Here is a 7,500-nt window from a genome sequence, read left to right as displayed (position 1 = left end):
GTGGCCAAACTCTCGAGAGGAATGTCCGTCTGACACAAGGGACAGAAACGGGAGGTAACCGCTGAGCCTGAAACACCAGCAAATAAATGCTAGCCCGCCTGGGCCCTCCAACGTCGGACAGTCCTCGCCGTATCGATCGAGTGACCTGGGCACGCACTTTTTTTTCCTTTCACACAGTGTGGGGTTGGCGGCGGCGGGGGGGGGGGGAGAAAGCATGCAACTTGGTTGACGTCGCCTGGTCAACTCGCATCGGTTTTCCGTCCCCATCACTGTAAGGAGCAACCGCGACCAGCGTAGCCAAACAGGTCGACCAAAGCTTTCGGCGCTCGCACGGAGAGGTGATGCCAGCCGGCGTGCGTCGCCTAACTTGGACAAAATTCTGGGCACGCACTTTTCGTTTGAGACTAGGACATACATGTAGTGCAACCCAAGGAAACCAGGCGACGCCGCCACAATCTGCGCCTGACAGACAAAGATAACCGTTCACAAGGAGCCTTGTTATTTCGCACCAAGTCTTTTGCGGGCATAGTTTCTTTCTTTGACATGTATATCTGTATGAAGGTCGGCTTTGCTCTGCCATCGCAGCCTCCCTTCTTTGCTTTTCTCACTGTACCAACAGACATGTCATAGACTTTGGTTTTTTTTTTATTAATTCTTTTCCTGTGGGTGTGGTGTGCCTCCGCACCCCCCAATCTGTTCCAAGGCCTTGTTTTCTCTCGCTCGCCAAAACACTTTGTCTGTTTTCACAGCCAGTCTACCGGCCTAGACCCAACTGTGCGATATTTCAGAGCCGGCAACAGAGCATGGAAAGTCCGCCAGATTTACCCTTAAATGCTCATAAATGACTTCCAGGCACTCTTCGGAAGGTCTTTTATTTCAAAAGAAGGTCCTTCCTTGAGGGAGCACTTCTTCGGCCACTTTGCAAGTGCAACCGCTGCCAGCAAAAGTTCTGAAAATCGAGTTCCCGAAAATCTCCGGGTACCCCGCCAACCCCCAGCCACCCGAATCGCAAGTGTCAATTCGGCGGGTTGCCTGCCGGTAGTCCTTCCGAAAATGAGGCGCCAAATCGCCGCAACGGCCATTTTTCATTTCGGCATCGGGACTTCCGACGGCAACTGATTAACTAGCCCGGGGACTAGAGCGGCAGCAAATGCAACGTGCCCTCTTGGCGGGAGCAACTTGACCGCCCCCGTGGGGAAAGGTCAACTCGGGGCCCGGGAAAGTCGCCGAGTCCGACCCCATACACTTCCATGAGTTGGGGGTTTTGGCCTTCCCGGCCCAAGGCTCGCCTTATTTCGGCCTGCACTTTCGGAAAAGGGTGCATTCCTTTTGGTTAATGATTTCACCAGCCCGGGTCTTAGCCTCTGCCCCGACGGCTAAGTCTTTTGGTTAATGATTTCCTGCGGCTGGGACTACCCTTTCCCCCGCCCTGCAGGCACCCGGGTCGGGAGGCCGTCGGGGGCACTTTCCGGGGCAAATCCGGACCCTTACGCAAGGGAGAGTGCGCCCCCCGCCTCGGCCGGGGGTCAGGCTGCCGCCTATTAAGCCCGACAGAAAACCCGAAAAATGGACGAAAATGGGAAAAAATCCCCATCCGAAAAAGGCTTAAAAGTCGGTTGGGCGGCAGCTAGGGTCGGTCTCTGCAGACCTGGAGGCTCGGGTGGACTCTTGGAATAAACGTCCAAGTCCCGACTTGCCACCTCCTACTACTGTGCAGATACCCCGCCAACCCCCAGCCACCCGAATGACAAGCGTCCGATCAGCGGGACGAATTTGACAACTCTGGCCGGACCTCTGGAACTCCATCCCGGGTAACCGGGGCAAATTTTTCCGCTTGATCGCCCTTCCACTGGTTAACCATTTGCCCTTTCGGACTTAGTCTCTGGACATTATTCGACTGATTTTCTGGTTAACCATTTGCCCTTTCGGACTTAGTCTCTGGGCATTATTTTCGACTTTTTGGTTAATGATTTCACACTTTTTACTTACTTTTGCGCTTTTTGGTTAATGATTACTCTGCTTACTGGTTAATTATTTGCCCTTTCGGACTTAGTCTCTGGACATTATTTTCGAGTTTTTGGTTAATGATTTCACACTTTTAACATATTTTTGCGCTTTTTGGTTAATGATTACTCTGCTTACTGGTTAACCATTTGCCCTTTCGGACTTAGTCTCTGGACATTATTTTCGAGTTTTTGGTTAATGATTTCACACTTTTAACATATTTTTGCGCTTTTTGGTTAATGATTACTCTGCTTACTGGTTAACCATTTGCCCTTTCGGACTTAGTCTCTGGACATTATTTTCGAGTTTTTGGTTAATGATTTCACACTTATAACATATTTTTGCGCTTTTTGGTTAATGATTACTCTGCTTACTGGTTAACCATTTGCCCTTTCGGACTTAGTCTCTGCACATTATTTTCGAGTTTTTGGTTAATGATTTCACACTTTTAACATATTTTTGCGCTTTTTGGTTAATGATTTCATACTTTTTACTTACTTTTGCGATTTTTGGTTAATGATTACTCTGCTTACTGGTTAACCATTTGCCCTTTCGGACTTAGTCTCTGGAGATTATTTTCGAGTTTTTGGTTAATGATTTCACACTTTTTACTTACTTTTGCGATTTTTGGTTAATGATTACTCTGCTTACTGGTTAACCATTTGCCCTTTCGCACTTAGTCTCTGGAGATTATTTTCGAGTTTTTGGTTAATGATTTCACACTTTTTACTTACTTTTGCGATTTTTGGTTAATGATTACTCTGCTTACTGGTTAACCATTTGCCCTTTCGGACTTGGTCTCTGGACATTATTTTCGAGTTTTTGGTTAATGATTTCACACTTTTTACTTACTTTTGCGATTTTTGGTTAATGATTACTCTGCTTACTGGTTAACCATTTGCCCTTTCGGACTTAGTCTCTGGACATTATTTTCGAGTTTTTGGTTAATGATTTCACACTTTTAACATATTTTTGCGCTTTTTGGTTAATGATTACTCTGCTTACTGGTTAATTATTTGCCCTTTCGGACTTAGTCTCTGCACATTATTTTCGAGTTTTTGGTTAATGATTTCACACTTTTAACATATTTTTGCGCTTTTTGGTTACTGATTTCATACTTTTTACTTACTTTTGCGCCTTTTGGTTAATGATTACTCTGCTTACTGGTTAACCATTTGCCCTTTCGGACTTAGTCTCTGGACATTATTTTCGAGTTTTTGGTTAATGATTTCACACTTTTTACTTACTTTTGCGATTTTTGGTTAATGATTACTCTGCTTACTGGTTAACCATTTGCCCTTTCGGACTTAGTCTCTGGACATTATTTTCGGGTTTTTGGTTAATGATTTCACACTTTTTACTTACTTTTGCGATTTTTGGTTAATGATTACTCTGCTTACTGGTTAACCATTTGCCCTTTCGGACTTAGTCTCTGGACATTGTTTTCGACATTTTGGTTAATGATTTCACACTTTTAACTTAATTTTGTGCTTTTTGGTTAATGATTTCATACTTTTTACTTACTTTTGCGATTTTTGGTTAATGATTTCATACTTTTTACTTACTTTTGCGATTTTTGGTTAATGATTTCATACTTTTTACTTACTTTTGCCCTTTTTGGTTAATGATTTCATACTTTTTACTTACTTTTGCGATTTTTGGTTCATGATTACTCTGCTTACTGGTTAACCATTTGCCCTTTCGGACTTGGTCTCTGGACATTATTTTCGACTTTTTGGTTAATGATTTCACACTTTTAACTTAATTTTGTGCTTTTTGGTTAATGATTTCATACTTTTTACTTACTTTTGCCCTTTTTGGTTAATGATTACTCTGCTTACTGGTTAACCATTTGCCCTTTCGGACTTAGTCTCTGCACATTATTTTCGAGTTTTTGGTTAATGATTTCACACTTTTAACATATTTTTGCGATTTTTGGTTAATGATTACTCTGCTTACTGGTTAACCATTTGCCCTTTCGGACTTAGTCTCTGGAGATTATTTTCGACTTTTTGGTTAATGATTTCACACTTTTAACTTAATTTTGTGCTTTTTGGTTAATGATTTCACACTTTTTACTTACTTTTGCGATTTTTGGTTAATGATTACTCTGCTTACTGGTTAACCATTTGCCCTTTCGAACTTAGTCTCTGGACATTATTTTCGAGTTTTTGGTTAATGATTTCACACTTTTAACATATTTTTGCGCTTTTTGGTTAATGATTACTCTGCTTACTGGTTAATTATTTGCCCTTTCGGACTTAGTCTCTGCACATTATTTTCGAGTTTTTGGTTAATGATTTCACACTTTTAACATATTTTTGCGCTTTTTGGTTACTGATTTCATACTTTTTACTTACTTTTGCGCCTTTTGGTTAATGATTACTCTGCTTACTGGTTAACCATTTGCCCTTTCGGACTTAGTCTCTGGACATTATTTTCGAGTTTTTGGTTAATGATTTCACACTTTTTACTTACTTTTGCGATTTTTGGTTAATGATTACTCTGCTTACTGGTTAACCATTTGCCCTTTCGGACTTAGTCTCTGGACATTATTTTCGGGTTTTTGGTTAATGATTTCACACTTTTTACTTACTTTTGCGATTTTTGGTTAATGATTACTCTGCTTACTGGTTAACCATTTGCCCTTTCGGACTTAGTCTCTGGACATTGTTTTCGACATTTTGGTTAATGATTTCACACTTTTAACTTAATTTTGTGCTTTTTGGTTAATGATTTCATACTTTTTACTTACTTTTGCGATTTTTGGTTAATGATTTCATACTTTTTACTTACTTTTGCGATTTTTGGTTAATGATTTCATACTTTTTACTTACTTTTGCCCTTTTTGGTTAATGATTTCATACTTTTTACTTACTTTTGCGATTTTTGGTTCATGATTACTCTGCTTACTGGTTAACCATTTGCCCTTTCGGACTTGGTCTCTGGACATTATTTTCGACTTTTTGGTTAATGATTTCACACTTTTAACTTAATTTTGTGCTTTTTGGTTAATGATTTCATACTTTTTACTTACTTTTGCCCTTTTTGGTTAATGATTACTCTGCTTACTGGTTAACCATTTGCCCTTTCGGACTTAGTCTCTGCACATTATTTTCGAGTTTTTGGTTAATGATTTCACACTTTTAACATATTTTTGCGATTTTTGGTTAATGATTACTCTGCTTACTGGTTAACCATTTGCCCTTTCGGACTTAGTCTCTGGAGATTATTTTCGACTTTTTGGTTAATGATTTCACACTTTTAACATATTTTTGCGCTTTTTGGTTACTGATTTCATACTTTTTACTTACTTTTGCGCCTTTTGGTTAATGATTACTCTGCTTACTGGTTAACCATTTGCCCTTTCGGACTTAGTCTCTGGAGATTATTTTCGAGTTTTTGGTTAATGATTTCACACTTTTTACTTACTTTTGCGATTTTTGGTTAATGATTACTCTGCTTACTGGTTAACCATTTGCCCTTTTGGACTTAGTCTCTGGAGATTATTTTCGACTTTTTGGTTAATGATTTCACACTTTTTACTTACTTTTGCGATTTTTGGTTAATGATTTCACACTTTTTACTTACTTTTGCGATTTTTGGTTAATGATTACTCTGCTTACTGGTTAACCATTTGCCCTTTCGGACTTAGTCTCTGGAGATTATTTTCGAGTTTTTGGTTAATGATTTCACACTTTTTACTTACTTTTGCGATTTTTGGTTAATGATTTCACACTTTTTACTTACTTTTGCGATTTTTGGTTAATGATTACTCTGCTTACTGGTTAACCATTTGCCCTTTCGGACTTGGTCTCTGGACATTATTTTCGAGTTTTTGGTTAATGATTTCACACTTTTTACTTACTTTTGCGATTTTTGGTTAATGATTACTCTGCTTACTGGTTAACCATTTGCCCTTTCGGACTTAGTCTCTGGAGATTATTTTCGAGTTTTTGGTTAATGATTTCACACTTTTTACTTACTTTTGCGATTTTTGGTTAATGATTACTCTGCTTACTGGTTAACCATTTGCCCTTTCGGACTTAGTCTCTGCACATTATTTTCGAGTTTTTGGTTAATGATTTCACACTTTTAACATATTTTTGCGCTTTTTGGTTAATGATTACTCTGCTTACTGGTTAACCATTTGCCCTTTTGGACTTAGTCTCTGGACATTATTTTCGAGTTTTTGGTTAATGATTTCACACTTTTTACTTACTTTTGCGATTTTTGGTTAATGATTTCACACTTTTTACTTACTTTTGCGATTTTTGGTTAATGATTACTCTGCTTACTGGTTAACCATTTGCCCTTTCGGACTTAGTCTCTGGAGATTATTTTCGAGTTTTTGGTTAATGATTTCACACTTTTTACTTACTTTTGCGATTTTTGGTTAATGATTTCACACTTTTTACTTACTTTTGCGATTTTTGGTTAATGATGACTCTGCTTACTGGTTAACCATTTGCCCTTTCGGACTTAGTCTCTGCACATTATTTTCGAGTTTTTGGTTAATGATTTCACACTTTTTACTTACTTTTGCGATTTTTGGTTAATGATTTCATACTTTTTACTTACTTTTGCGATTTTTGGTTAATGATTACTCTGCTTACTGGTTAACCATTTGCCCTTTCGGACTTGGTCTCTGGACATTATTTTCGAGTTTTTGGTTAATGATTTCACACTTTTAACATAATTTTGCGCTTTTTGGTTAATGATTACTCTGCTTGCTTGTTACTGATTTCCCCTTTCGGACTTGATCTCTGGCCGTTCTTTTCGACCTTTTTGGATAAGGTTTCCACACTCTGAAATTATTTTGGGCTCACTGATTAGGCGAGATCAAGGGGGCATGCCTGGGCACTTTGGGCTCAGTTTGGGAAGGCGGCGTCCGTGTGCTCCTCCGCCCTTCCCGCACTTGCGGCTAGGTTTGCCAAACTGCGCTGACCCGCAGCCCTGCCTTTTTGCCCACGGCACGGAACGACTCAAGTCTGGCTCCGTTCCAGGCCGTTGCCTCCGGCTGCCCGCCGTCCGGCCGGCCTGGGACGTACCCCGGCTGACGGCGCCGGAGGCCCTCTAGCAGCCACCGGTGCCGCGGGCCAATGGGTCCGGGCGTTCCGGAGCTATCGGTGGGGAAGTGCTCTCCCCTTTTCCTGACGCCGTTCGCCCGAGCAGAGGTGCAGCCTGACGGGACTGCTGTCGCCTTCCGCGGCGCACCGGCCCCTTTCACCTGCCGTCGACCGCGCGGAGCTCGGACCTCCCTCCCCGAAGTTATGGCCCCGGCGCCGGAGGGTGCCCGGGGCCGGGCATTCAGCGGGGTGAGTCTTCACCTTCCCGGTCAGCCTGCGGGGTCGGTGCGCCGGCACTCGACGCCGGAGGGTCCCCTCTTTCCGTAGAGCCCCGCCCGGTGCCGATCGGCCGGCGGATTGCGGAGCGAACCGCGCCTGACCGACGGGCCTCGGAAACCCGTTGCAGTCGACGGGGGGGAACCGGACA

Source organism: Heterodontus francisci, unplaced genomic scaffold, assembly GCF_036365525.1.
Source record: "Heterodontus francisci isolate sHetFra1 unplaced genomic scaffold, sHetFra1.hap1 HAP1_SCAFFOLD_1243, whole genome shotgun sequence".
In the NCBI taxonomy this organism is placed as follows: domain Eukaryota; kingdom Metazoa; phylum Chordata; class Chondrichthyes; order Heterodontiformes; family Heterodontidae; genus Heterodontus; species Heterodontus francisci.
This window is presented reverse-complemented; position numbering follows the sequence as displayed.